Source organism: Meles meles, chromosome 7 (genome assembly GCF_922984935.1).
Source record: "Meles meles chromosome 7, mMelMel3.1 paternal haplotype, whole genome shotgun sequence".
NCBI classification, from domain to species: Eukaryota; Metazoa; Chordata; class Mammalia; order Carnivora; family Mustelidae; genus Meles; species Meles meles.
The window spans coordinates 45,582,264-45,597,410 of NC_060072.1; the positions used below are offsets into that span (position 1 = coordinate 45,582,264).

At 38.4% G+C, this 15,147-nt stretch overlaps 1 protein-coding gene across 1 annotated transcript in view; it reads right to left on the reverse strand.

Annotated features, from left to right (window-relative positions):
- The window catches only part of TRHDE (thyrotropin releasing hormone degrading enzyme), a 374,398-nt gene that overhangs the window by 263,957 nt on the left and 95,294 nt on the right, over positions 1 to 15,147 (reverse strand). The gene's annotated exons all lie outside the window — the stretch shown is intronic.

Below are 15,147 nucleotides of genomic sequence, written 5' to 3' on the forward strand. Positions count from 1 at the left end.
AACAAAATATAATTTATGCTTCCTTCTTTTCTTTGGAACCAACTGTCCTAATTCCCAATATGCAAAGTAGGAATTGCAAACTTTTTCCATACATAAATGACTGCCATTCTGGAAGTCCGGCTACAACTGCTCCCAGCTTCAAAACCAGCTGAAGTATTTCATATTTCTAATACAATTCGGATACTTAATATTGATTTTTAAATCAAGCCCTGTATATTATCTAGTCCTTGGCCAAAAAGAAGCCTGAGGCAAATAACACAAACTGAACAAAACTAACAATTGTACAGAAAAGGTTAAAATGAGATTAGTTTACATAAAGATTTCATAAAGCTATCCAGCATCTTTCTTCCTAAAGGCTAAATCTATTTTTCACAGATGTGGCCCCTAATCCTCATATCAATTCTGTGAATAAGAAATAAACATTTTGTAGAGCCGGGGAGAACACAGCAGTCAGGGAGTTGGGCGTTAGTCCTGCTATGCCACTAAGCAAGCTGGGTGATACTGAACAAATTACTTAACCTCTTTGGGCTTCAAATGTTCTCACTTATAAAATGAAGGTGTTGACTAAAGTGCTTTTCAGTTCTAAAACACATTATTTCCAATCCCATTTTACAGATAAAGGAGTTTGTGTTATTTTCAAATCACTACAAAAATAAAATAAATGGTTTACTCAGTATGTGGAAATGGGTATTTATATTCAACAGGAAGACGAAAGAAAGCTGTACTCAATCATATGAAAATTGATTATACAATTAATTCTGTTATCCTTGCTTAAGGAGAGAGAACAGCGACATATATAAACACAAAGAGTAGAAAGTTAAGAAAAATGCATTCTGACTTGATGTTAGAAAGAACTGTAACTCAGTAAGATATTTAATAAATTCAATAACAATTATTTACTGAAATAGTGAAGGTACTTCCTACCCAACAAGCAAATCAAATATCAAATTTAGTTCACAGTCACTTTCACTTTTGGTAGCAGTAATATAAAACCAAAAACTATCAGGAACTACCAGCTGCAACAGCAGAACTTAACAGTCAGAGAGAGTGTGGACATGATTCCCTGACGCTGACATTAACTGATTATAAATAGGCACTGTCTTAAGTAAAGTTCCCAAGAAGCAAACCCTAAGGAAAGGGTGAAGGGTGAGCATGCAAGTAAGTCACTAAGAAAGTGTTCTTTGGAGAAACCTACAAGAGAGCAAGGCAAGCAAGATAAGGGAGGCTAAGAAGTCAAGGAAGCTTGCATGCAATTTCAGGCAAAGTCCTGGCCTTAGCCTGATCCCACAAGGAGCTCTAGAGTATAAACTGCACTTGCAAGTTTGCATTGCATTGAGGCATGACAGCTAAACCTCCATACTTGCATCTCAGTCATTGGATACTGGTTACTAAGGGCAACGCCTAAAATCCCAAGGACTTCTTGTTCTTAGAGCATCTAGGTGATGCAGCTCCAGTGGCCCAAACATGGCCCTTTGGAAAAAGATTTCAGGTGTGAGCTACTAGGAGCAAAGTAATGAAAAGCTGGGAGACAGGCACATCAAACAGGAAAGGAGATCTGGTCTGGGCATCATCAGCATATACCACAGACAATAATTATTTACTCATGTAGTCATTCATTCAACAAATATTTATTTGGCATCTAACTTGCACCAGGGCCTGGACTAAGGATTTTTAATTTAGTGATGGAGCCATGTTTTCTAACCAGAGATTGTACAAATAAATGATTTTGAGGGAAAAAAAAGCAATGAAGGTGTAGTCCCCATTCTCAAAGAGTTTCCCATGGACTCCGTAAGTTAGATGATAACATAATGATATATGCCATATTAATGGTAAGCTAAAATAACAAATGTATTCTGAGGAAGAATGGACAGCTTTCAGAAGGCTCAAAGGTGAAGTAAATAGTAAATTCATGTTGAAACTATAACCAGGACCACTGTAAAATGATGCAGCAAAAGGTCGCTGATTTTATTCCTACAAAGCTTCATTGATTTTGGTAGAAACACAGCCATTCCCATCAATCAACTCTACCAGTTGGTCAATCTATCTGTAGGCCCAGACAAGAGAAACAATTAAATCAATCTGGTTGTCAAGATTTTATGGAAATAATCCAATCTGCATGAGAAGATAAAACATACACAGGCTTAGCACGGTGAACTTCTTTGCTCCATTCAAACATTTATTGCATGCCTTCTGTGTGCCAATTGTACACATTGCTCTGTGTACCAGGAATAGAAATAGAACAATACAAATTACTACCACAAAATGAATAAGACATTTACACCGACTACTCTTAAGAGGTTCATAGTATGTGGAAAACAAACAAATCCACAACAAAACTAAAATGTGAGCAATGTAACAGTGTACTCTGCCTTTCCCCATTACAAAGAATTAACTGACTAAGCTCCTACATGAGGCCAAGTCCCCCCACACACTCTATCTCTTCTTGCCTTTTTGAACATCATGCCCAAACTTCTCTCCTTTATCTCCTACATCACAAATTTATGCCTCCAAACTGGAAAATTTTCATTAGCATATACTCTGTATTATTTCCTATGTTTTCAAACAAAAAATTTTTCTTAAGCACAGTTTCTCCAGCTATGGTTTCCAGCAATACCTATTGAGTTTTCCATATAGTTAGTATGAACATATAAGTTAAAATCCAAACTAAAACACTTTTCAGAATGAAAATAGCCCTTACACAATGAGATAATAAGTAAGATGTTGTCTATTTATACTGCCTGCTTCTAATCCTTCTTGAACTCACTGCAATAGGGCTTTCATCCCCATTATATACCAGCAATGTTCATCCCTACTATATCCCAAAAGTGTTCTCACTGAGATCACTAATGGTTGCCAGATCCAACAGTCAGATTCTAGTCTTCAACATGCTTCACCCTCCTTGAACCACTGTTTCCCCTCCTTGAACCATTTTCTTCCCTTGGCTTCCATCTTACTTTTTCTTCTGTCTCATTAACCACTACTTTCAGTCTCCTCAATGATTCTTCCTCAACCTCATCCCTTTCATCACTTAATTTTGGAGGGTCCCAGGTATCAATCCATAGACATCTTCACTTTTCTGCCTATGTTTGGTATCTTGGTGGTAACATTTAGTCTCGTGATTACAAATATTAGATGCTGAAGACCTATTTCCAACTTCCAGACTCATCAATATAGCTGCCCAGCGGATATCTGCACTTGGATATCTAAAAGCCATCTCAAGCTTAACATGTTTGAAACCAGATACCAGATCTCCTCTCCTCTCCTCTTCTCTTCTATTCTCTCTCCCTCTCTCTCTCACAGACACACATATGTTCCCTTTAAATTCTTTCCATCCAGCAGCCCAAGGCCAATTCCTCAACCTTATCCTTCTTTCCCTGTTTCTCTTACATTCCACATTCAATTGGTTATTAAATCCTTTGGCTCTCTACTGATGTATCCCCATTCCTTCTCCCTTCAGTCAGTTCTCTACACAGCAACTAAAATGTTTCTTTCAAATGAACATCAAATCATATCACTCTTCTGTTTTTCCTCTTCCTGTGACCTGCCATCTCATTCAGAGAAAAAGCCCAGGTTTTTATAAGGGTCCCAAAATCCCTATAAAAATCTAGTCTCCTTAACCTCTCTGGCCTCGTTTCCTACTACTTTCTTCCACGCTAACCTTACTCAACTCACACACTAGCTTCCTTGCCATTCCTCAAACACACAAGAGATTCCTCTGTCAAGGCTTTGAGTTTTCCCTTGGGTATCTCCATGACTTATCCCCTCCTCTTTTAGATACTTGTTCCAATACCTCTTGTTTCTGAGAAGTCTTTCCTCTCACTTCAGGACTCTATCTCCCTTCCTTGCTTTATTGTTTCCTGTAACATTTATCACCATTTAACAAAACATATGTTTTACTTATTCATTTTGCTTCTTGTTGCCTTTTTTTCCCAAGAATATAAGTTGCATGAGAACAAAGATTTTTTACCTATTAATTCTAACTATGTGAAAGTTCCATTTTTTAGGTCAAAATATTTTGTTCAATTTACTTCTCAAGTGTCTTGTACATAGTAGACATTCAATAAACCTTTGATGAAGGAATGAATTAACTCCACAGGTGTGTGCAGGTCCTAAGGGAGTATGTAACAGGAACCCTTTGATAAAACTGTGGGATTCTCAGAAGAAGGGAACATTTCACCTAGAGCTTGAAAGATAAGCTGAACGTAGTAAGCTACCAAGTGGAGATCCCAGACCAAAATAACATTATGTGCTAAGGCAATGTTGACCAAATAATAAGTGATTTTAAAATTAATAACAAACATTGGCATTTTATTATAATAATGATGGCACTTCATTGGTAAATATTAAGCTAGAAAATAATAAAATTACTTTTGCATTTCAGAAAGACCGTATCGGTGACCTATACCAGCTGAACTAAGGTATGGGGGCTACTTATTAAACCTGCCCACAGACAAAATGAAAAAAGTGAGGAAGCATGCAGTGATAGATGGCACTAAAGAAGTAAAGAGAAATTTCACAAATAAATAAATATAATCTTAAAAAAAAAAGGGGGGGGGCGCCTGGGTGGCTCAGTGTGTTAAGCCGCTGCCTTCGGCTCAGGTCATGATCTCAGGGTCCTGGGATCGAGCCCCACATCGGGCTCTCTGCTCATCAGGAAGCCTGCTTCCTCCTCTCTCTCTCTGCCTGCCTCTCTGCCTACTTGTGATCTCTCTCTCTCTGTGTCAAATAAATAAATAAAATCTTTAAAAAAAAAAAAAAAACAAGAAGTAAAGAGAAATTTCAAACCAGATTTATCAAGGGCCTATAAACCAAATTGTAGGATACTAATTTAATACTATGGGCATAGACAAGATTTTAAGGCACAAAATGACATAATCAGAATTAGGTTTTAACAGATTACATCACTACAAAGAGAAATTAAGGAATCAATCCCATTTATAATTGCACCAAAAATAATGAAACCTAGGAATAAACCTAACCAAAGGGGTGAAAGACTTGTAGTTTGAAAACTATAAAACACTGATGAAAGAAATTGAAGATGACATATAGAAATGGAAAAACATTTCATGCTCATGGATTGGAAGAATATTGCTAAAAAATCTATACGACCAATAAGAGACTCTTAATCATAGAAAACAAACTGAGGGTTACTGATGGGGAGTGGGGTGGAGCGATAGGATAACTGGATGATGGCCACTGGGGAGGGTGTGTGCTATAATGAGCACTAGGTATTACATAAGACTGACAAATCACAGACCTGTACCCTCAAAACAAATAATACATTATACATTAATTTTTTAAAAAGATTCTAAATCCAGAAAATAGAAGGAAAATTTTTTAAAAAGAACATTTATGTGAAAGCATTTTAACAATTAGTCAATACTAAGCTATATTAACCTATTAAAGGGAACTAACCCAACAATGTCATCATAGGCAATGCCATCACACATGTTTCCCTGGCTATATAATTTTCCATTTGTCACAGGCACAATTTTTAACATTAATACTTGCAATAACCACAAGTTACCAAAGCTATTATTTATCATAATAAATTTTCAGATTTTCCAAGTCTGAAAAAAAAGTCTATACTACCTAAAGCAATCTACACATTTAATGCAATCTCTTATCAAAATAACAATCGCATTTTTGACATAACTACAACAAGCAGTCCTAAAATATGTATGAAACCACAAAACACCCAAAATAGCCAAAGCAACTTTGAGAAAGAAAAGCAAAGCAGGAAGTATCATAATTCTGGACTTCAAGTTATATTACAAAGCTGTAATAATCAAAACAGTATGGAACTGGCAAAAAAACAGACATAGGGATCAATAAAACAGAACAGAACACCCAGAATTAAGCCCACAATATATGGTCAATTAATCTTCAACTAAGCAGGAAAGAATATCCAATGGGGGGGAAAAAAATCTCTTCAAAAAATGGTGCTGGGAAAACTGGACAGCAACACACAAAAGAATGAAACTGGATCACTTTCTTACACCATACACAAAAATAAGTTCAAAATGGATGAAAGACCTAATATCAAACAGGAAACCATTATAACCCTAGAGAAGAACATGGGCAGTAACCTCTTTGACATTAGCAGTAGCAACTTCTTAGTAGATATGTCTCCTAAAGCAAGAGAAACAGAGGCAAAAATAAATTGTTAGGACTTCATCAAAATAAAAAGCTCTTCACAGTGAAGGAAACAATCAGTAAAACTAAAAGGCAACCTACAGAATGGGAGAAGATATTTGCAAACGACATATCTGATGAAGGGTTAGTACACAGAATATACAAAAAAATTATAAAGGTCAACATCCAAAAAACAAATAATCCAAATAAAAATGAGCAGAAGACATGAACAAGCATTTTTCCAAAGAAGATATATGGATGGTGAAAAGATCTCAACATCACTCATCACCAGGGAAATAGAAATCAAACTACAATGAGGTAGCACCTCACATCTGTCAGAATGGCTAAAATCAACAACACAAGAAACAATAGGTGTTGGCAAGGATGTGGAAAAAGGGGAACTCTCTTGCACTGTTGGTGGGATGCAAACTGGTACAAACTGGTACAGCTACTCTGGAAAACAGTATGGAGATTCCGCAGAAAGTTAAAAACAGAATTACCATATGATCCAGCAATTGCACTCTAGATATTTACCCAAAGAATGCAAAAATGCTAATTCAAAGGGATACAACATCCTGATGCTCACAGCACCATTATCTACAATAGCCAAATTATGGAAACAGCCCGAGGGTCCATTGACTGACGAATGGATAAAGAAGATGTGATACACGCAAACACACACACACACACACACACACACACACACACACACACACACACACATTACTCAGCCATCAAAAAGAATAAACTCTTTTTTTTTAAGAATTTTATTTATTTATTTGACAGACAGAGATCACAAGTAGGCAGAGAGGCAGACAGAGAGAGAAGGGGAAGCTGGCTCCCTGCTGAACAGAGAGCCCAATGCGGGGCTCAATCCCAAGACCCCGAGATCATGACCCAAGCTGAAGGCAGAGGCCTTAAACCACTGAGCCACCCAGGTGCCCCAAAAAGAATAAACTCTTACCATCTGCAGTGACATGGATGGGGCTAGAGTATTATGCTAAGTGATATAAGCCAGTCAGAGAAAGACAAATATCGTATGATTTCATTCACAGGTAGAATTTAAGAAACAAAACAAATAAGCAAAGGGAAAAAGAGAAAGAACCAAGAAAGAGACTCTTAACTATAGAGAACAAACTGATGGTTACTAGATAGGAGGGGGGCATGTATTAAATAGATGATGTGGATTACTTGTCTAGTGCTCTCTGGCCACCCTGTGATTGGTGCAAGCCAAGAACTCTTAACTAGAGAAATTCTATTGCCTTGTAAAATCTGAACCCAAACACACTGAAACCACACACCAAGGTGGTGACTCGTCTAACCTGTGCTGACATTAGGACACGACCTGTTGGATAGTTTTAGCTTTCTGTGAACATTTGTAACCCCTGCTTTAATCACTTCCCACCTTTTGCCACCTGCTGCTGCTATCTGTCCCTACTTGTGAGCTTCTCCATGGTAGGCCAAGAGCTGGCATTTTTTAGTGGACTTTGATGTTTTGTAATTGAGAGCTCATTTCAAAAGCAGAAAAAGGCAAAAAATATTAAAGCAGGGAAAAGTGTCACTGAAACAAAGAAAAAACCAGATTACATCACTGCAGTGTAGATGATGAGGTAGAAGAGAATCAGAAAATGTAGAAGGAAATGAGTTAGACTATTACAGAAGTCCTAGTAAAAGATGATTATGGTTTGGACGGGAGAGATGGCAGTAGGGATACAGAAAAAAAAATGGATGGATTTATTCAACTAGTCCTAACCTTCTATCTACCTCTTTGGTTACCAAATAAAGTCAATTGTAGTCACATTCTCAGTTAAGGACAATCATTTACCTTGTCTATACCCATCCCACACCAGTGCCCTGTTGGAACAAATGAGATCCAGTTGAAGGATGAGGGGAATAGTTCAAAATACATCATCAACTGGATAATTTTTGTGTCGTTAGTCAGGAGTTTACCATACAATAATTCATTTTACACTGTGAAAAAAAATCACAGTTGTTTTCTTCTTTCAGAAGAACAAAGTTCCACTTAATCATAACATAGAAACTAAGTCTTCATAAATACAGTTATCACTCAAAAGCAATGAAATATAATTTTATTACACCTGATTATTTCAATTTTCTGATATTCCATGATAAGAGCCCAGTTCTAAAAATGTAAATCACTTACCAGGGCTTTTCTCTCCCTCTGCAGAGCTTCTTCCAACAACCAGTATAAACCAAACTGCCCATTTAGTCCAGTGGAAAGGATACAACATGAGGAACATGCAGAGATGTGAAACTCCGCTTTCTCCCTAACTACTTCTGTCAACTTGTGAGTGTCAGTTAACTTGTCCAGGTCGTTGCTCCAAGTTCTTTCCAGGGATAATAGTTTATCATGACCTATATATATTTTGCCTTGAGAGATTGGTATATCTCAATTCACATCTCCTGGAAACACACACATACCAACTGCTCAGCTAACATCCTTTATTGATTGTACCTCCTTTTTTTTCCCCCCACTAACTGCCCATGAGCTTGGCACCAATTAGACCAAAATAACTTTAGTAACCAATATGGAATAGAAGAAGCTGGCTTTGGAAAATATTCTTATGATGTAGTAATACAGCATAGCAATGAACTAAAGTGTAAGAGTTACATGTTTTTGATCTCTTAGAACATTTGAATGCTCAAAATAGATGTTCCTAGGGGGTTGTCTATTGGACTCAGGGGCCTTTACCTCGTAGTTTAATGGATTCTCTATATTTAAAGTACAGTTGTTTCTCTCTTTATAATATTTTAAGTCTTTTAATCTTTGAAGGGGAAAATGTTAAAGGCAGTTATCTCAAATCCATTTGTCATAAAAACAGGGATGGCAATTAAGTCTCAACTATCCTGAAAACTGAGAGTGGCTGCTTAGAGGACACGTTGGGATGAACCCTGAGACCACATCTGCTGCTGGCAGGAGAGAGTGGCGCGATCTGTGAAATGCCATCTGTGCTCTTAAGGATAGGAGCAGCAGCACTCAGGTCAGCTTTTGCCATTATTAGGATAGAATATCCTACGGAAGGGAGTCATAATGCAAGGGAGGTTTAGAAAATTCAAATTGACTTTGTCTCTGAAAGCTGTGCAATTTATAATATGAACATCAAAAACTAATTAAGGATTTCATCCACGGGACATTTATTTATTCAGTTAATATTTTAATAAGCATCCATTAATGGTCAAGCCACTGTTCACATGCTGAGTGTCCAAAGGTAAGCAAAAGAGAAATGGTCTGTTTTCTCAAGGAGCTCGTGGTCCAGTGGGGAGAAACAGCAACAAAGTCTTATAATTGAGAATAATAAAGTAGATCTAATTTACATTGGCTTTTCAGAGGAAACCTCTTAACAGAGATGGTGATGAGCAGAACAGGGACAGATCACCAGGGAAGTAAAGGAAAGCAAGCAACTGTTTAAATTCTTACATACAACGTTCATCTTTCACTGTTGTAAAGATTTCAAAGGAAAGGTAAAAATACATATATAATTGTAATATAATGCAAAAAGTCTCAGCAAACGCATGCAATTGTCAGAAATATTTTAAAATCATATACTAATTTTTCAGACTTTCTTTTAATAATTTAAAACAACTCATAGATTTTCTCTTTTATCGTTAAAAAAATGATAACACCTGGAGGAGAAGCATGGAGTTAGCAGTACATTCTGATTTTACAGATGAAAATTTTGAAGAGGTTTTTTTTTTTTTGAAGAGGTTTTTTTATAGTCATCAAGTCACATTAAAGGACAATGAAATGAAACTAAATCTCTCTGTGCCTAAGCCTTTCTTCTAGATTGTTTTAATTATTTGTTGTGTTAAAAGTGAATTGTAGTAGTTGCTCTATAATTATGTAAAACAGTGTGTAGTTACGCCATACAGCAAAGAAGAAAAGAGAAAACATTTACAACAGTAGTACACTTGCTAAATAAAGACCTGAATAACACTTTCTCTCATTTGATGTTTGTAATTCGGTGCATTAAGTGAAACAAACTTTCTGGTTTGCCAGAGTTATCCTCTGAGAAAATTCTGCATGGCAGGAATACACTAGGAACTTTGGAAGACATAGTAATTATTCCATGGCTTTGAAATATGACTATACTAATGATACTAAGTTTACTCTTCCTTCCACCTAACTGAAAAATCAGTCCCTTTCTTTAATAACTGCAAAATGACGATGTTGTTGTCACTAAATTCTCAGCCAGTAAAGCTGAATTAATTCACCTCTGTGAATATAATTTGATTTGGGGGTTCTCCATACAAAGCCGTAAAACAGAACAAGTAAAACAGAACAGGGAGAAGGGAGCAGGTGCTTCTGGTACTATGTAGAAGACAAATATATTGATACCAAGAGGAAAGGATTGTGTAAACAAGAAACTAAAAGCCAAAGAGTATTCGTCTTATTTAAAATTCAGAAGATAATATTTTGTGTGTGTGAAACCAAAGGGAAATCAATACACACAAAATTCTGACAGAAACAAGGAATCAGTGCTCAGAGCACAAGCCAATAAACATAAAGAGGAGGCAGGGAGGGGTTTAGGGAGGGAGCTGGTCTGCCTACAACAGGCTGTGTGGGCCCAGGAGACAGGGACTTGCGAAGCCCAGACATTTCAAGTGGACGGTCTCGGTTGCTGCTCTGAGCCACTGAGTCACCTCAGGGTCTGAAGCAGAGTAACCTAACCGGAAAAGACAAAGGGAGAGGATTGAAGCAACAGAACTTCAGATGTACTGAGAAAGGGAGGCCTGTGCGTGAAAAAGCTCATTACAAGGGAAAAATTTGTTCTGGAGCTTTTATAGTGAGAACGAACAGTAATAGGCAGCCTCCACCTCTGCAGTCCAAGAACTCATTCTGGGAAGGAGGAGAATTTAGAATCCGGGATAGAGAGGTAGTAAAATCCCAGGATGGTACTTGGAATGAAGCTCATGACTAAAGCAACCCAACAGCTACTTCAGAGCCGATCATTCTCACAAAACACATCGCAGAAACTAGTATCAGGGCCTCTCCAGGGGTCTCACCGTGGAGTGCATGCCCCAGAGCCCCGTGACAGCTATCCTGGGAACGAGTACTAAAACATCACGAGTGAGGCCAAATACCAGCCTTCTACTCAAATCCATTTCATATCAAATCCTGTCATGGAGACGCAGAATACCATCCCTGGGCAAGGTTCTTTTTTTTTTTTTTTTAATTTTATTTATTCATTTGACAGAGAGAGAGATCACAAGTAGGCAGAGAGGCAGGCAGAGAGAGGAAAGGAAGCAGGCTCCCTGCGGAGCAGAGAGCCGGATGCGGGGCTCTATCCCAGGACCCTGAGATCATGACCTAAGCCGAAGGCAGCGGCTTAATCCACTGAGCCACCCAGGCGACTGGGCAAGGTTCTTAAGGGCCTGTCCCTACTAGCTTCCTCCCTCCACCTTCAGAGTGTCTGACTTCAGGATTTTGAGACAGCATTGCTACCTGTTCCTTTGGGACCCAGTAGCTTTTACTCGTCAGGTTCATCGGCTCTCTATATTTGAAGTGTGTTTGTCTCATCTCTGCACAGGACAACAACTTCTTTCAGTACTTTTGTGTCCATCTTTCCAATTTCTCCTTTCACTCCTTGCTATGTCTAATACAGGGCCGTTCGCCCAGTAGGGACTAACAACATGTTGCTGACTCCCATAAAATGGCAATAAACTTTGAAGGTCCTTGTCCGCTCCAGCACTAAAATGCTGTTATAAGAGATTGATTACACCTTCCAACTGCATTTTGCTTCAGGCAAGGAAATTAGCACTGTGGCAACCTGTATAGTCTCTCTTCTTCTAAATCACTTCACGTTTATTTACTAAGCACAGTATTTGCTAGTTCACGATGGAGCTTACAAGTTCACTTACTTACGGATACTTGAAGGAAAGGACACGGCTTTGCCATAGTCACAATGCTGTTGTCACATTTTTCTAATACACTGAACAACGGCCCCCAGAGCGCCATGTCCCAATCCCCAGAACCTGTGAATGCTCCCTAAAGGGACTTGGCAGTTGTGATCAATTAAGAATTCTGAGATGAGGCGATCATCCTGGATTATTTGGGTGGGCCCTCAATGGAATCACAAATGTCCTTACAAGATGGAGGTGGGGGGAGTTTTGAGGACAGAAAAGGAGAATGCTTAATAGGATGACAGAAAAGAGAGCGAACGCTGCCGATGCTACAAACCAGAGTATAGAAGGAATACAGTTGCAGAAACTGGAAAGGCAATGCAGGAACCAGCTCTGCTAACATTTTGATTTTAATCCCATAAGACTCATTTTGAATTACGAACCACTGGAAAAGTAAGAAAATGAATTTGTGTTAAGTGACGAAGTTTGTGGTAATTTGTTACAGCAGCAAGAGGAAATGAATACTTTATACCTTTTTTATCTTCCCACCAGTTAATACACTGTTTGTTTTGTGTTAGATTTTCAGCTTCTTGCAGGAGCACAGTTCCTATTTATTCATGTGCTGCTCTTTCTGTGGTAAGCATATTAATTACAGCTTTCAAACTGCTCATGTTGGCACACTTACTTTACCCACACATATTACTGCCACGCACCCAACACGTCACTGCACATATCTGGTCCACAGGCAAAAGAGAGAGATGATTGAGTAAAAGTTAAAATGATCTACGGTAATTTTTCTCCCAAGTGTTGCACTCCATTTTGCATCAGAATCACCTGGAAAAAAAAATAAATAAATAAAAGAATCACCTGGAAAGGGTAACCTTAAAATTCAGATTCCTGGGCCTACACACTCTAGAAATTCAGAATCACCTCTCTCTCTCTCTCTCTCTCTCTCTCTCTCGGGTGGGGCCCTAAAAACCCTTCATTTTAATAAACCTACCAATGGAATCATAGGTGTTCTCAAATTGAGGAACTAGAGGCCCCTGAACAAACCTTTGTTCATTCAGCTCCATGGCAAGCAAACCTCAAGTCTTGAGAGAAATATTTAGCAAAAGCCTAACACAGAGGAAAACATATATATCTTTATTCCTTAAATCTCTTTCAATATCAGACTCTTCAATGAAGATCCATTCAACACGGCTGGTATTATTTTTAGCTCGAACAACCAATCTTTCTTTCCCCTGCACAATAAATGACAAACAACAGATGCGTCAAGTCCAATGGTTGGAAACCAGTAAGAGTTGCTTAATCCTGTCACAGACTATAGATAAAACAGTAGCTTTTAATCCCTCTCTGAGGTAGAGAACCTCTTTGGTAGTTAATTGAATTGCAGGGTTTTTTTCTTTTTTTTAATAACAATAAATATAGAGAATTTCCTTATTGAGTGATCTTTGTTATGACTGGTCAAATTTCTTCAGCAAGACGGATAGCCAAGTACGTCTATTTGTACATACAGAAGCCCAGTGCTCAGTTGGATTCAATTTCAATTTGGTTTGGCCCATCTGTCCTTTTATTCCCTGATTTCACACTCCCTGCTCACCTCACTTTTGCATATGCCACCTTCCCTTCCAAAGTGACTGTCAAGTTCAAACACAGTCCTGCCTGCCTCTTCGGCTCTCCTGTATCTTTCAGTGATTCAGGTAGCTCTCTACCGTCTAGGAGCAGAACCCAGAATTCATTTGTTCGTTCTCTCATCTAACAAAAATATTTAGTGAGGGCGACTGGGTGGCTCAATCAGTTAAGTGTCTGCCTTCAGCTCAGGTCATGGTTCTGGGGTCCTGGGATCCAGCCCTGAGTCAAGCTCCCTGCTCAGGGGGGAGGCTGTTTCTCCTTTTGCCCCTCCCCGCTTGTTCTCTCTTTCTCTCTCTCAAATAAATAAATAAAATCTTAAAAAAATACATTTACTGCCTGCATTCTCCTCAAGGATTTTGATGGATTCCTTTCTCACACTGAGGTCCTTCATCCATTTGGAGTCTATTTTCGTGTGTGGTGTAAGGAAGTGGTCCAATTTCATTTTTCTGCATGTGGCTGTCCAATTTTCCCAGCACCATTTATTGAAGAGGCTGTCTTTTTTCCATTGGACATTCTTTCCTCTTTGTCGAAGATGAGTTGACCATAGAGTTGAGGGTCAATTTCTGGGCTCTCTATTCTGTTCCATTGATCTATTGTCTGTTTTTGTGCCAGTACCATGCTGTCTTGATGATGACAGCTTTGTAATAGAGCTTGAAGTCCGGAATTGTGATGCCACCAACTTTGGCTTTCGTTTTCAATATTCCTTTGGCTATTCGAGGTCTTTTCTGGTTCCATATAAATTTGAGGATTATTTGTTCCATTTCTTTGAAAAAAATGGATGGTATTTTGATAGGGATTGCATTAAATGTGTAGATTGCTTTAGGTAGCATGGACATTTTCACAATATTTATTCTTCCAATCCAGGAGCATGGAACATTTTTCCATTTCTTTGTGTCTTCCTCAATTTCTTTCATGAGTACTTTATAATTTTCTGAGTATAGATTCTTAGCCTCTTTGGTTGCAACATCTTCCTAGGAACAATGGCAAAGGCAAGGGAAGCAAGGGAAAAAATGAACTATTGGGACTTCATCAAGATCAAAAGCTTTTGCACAGCAAAGGAAACAGTTAACAAAACCAAAAGACAACTGACAGAATGGGAGAAGATATTTGCAAACGACATATCAGATAAAGGGCTAGTATCCAAAATCTATAAGGAACTTAGCAAACTCAACACCCAAAGAACAAACAATCCAATCAAGAAATGGGCAGAGGACATGAACAGACATTTCTGCAAAGAAGACATCCAGATGGCCAACAGACACATGAAAAAGTGCTCTACGTCACTCGGCATCAGGGAAATACAAATCAAAACCACAATGAGATATCACCTCACACCAGTCAGAATGGCTAAAATTAACAAGTCAGGAAATGACAGGTGCTGGCAAGGATGCGGAGAAAGGGGAACCCTCCTCCACTGTTGGTGGGAATGCAAGCTGGTGCAACCACTCTGGAAAACAGCATGGAGGTTCCTCAAAATGTTGAAAATAGAACTACCCTATGACCCAGCAATTGCACTAC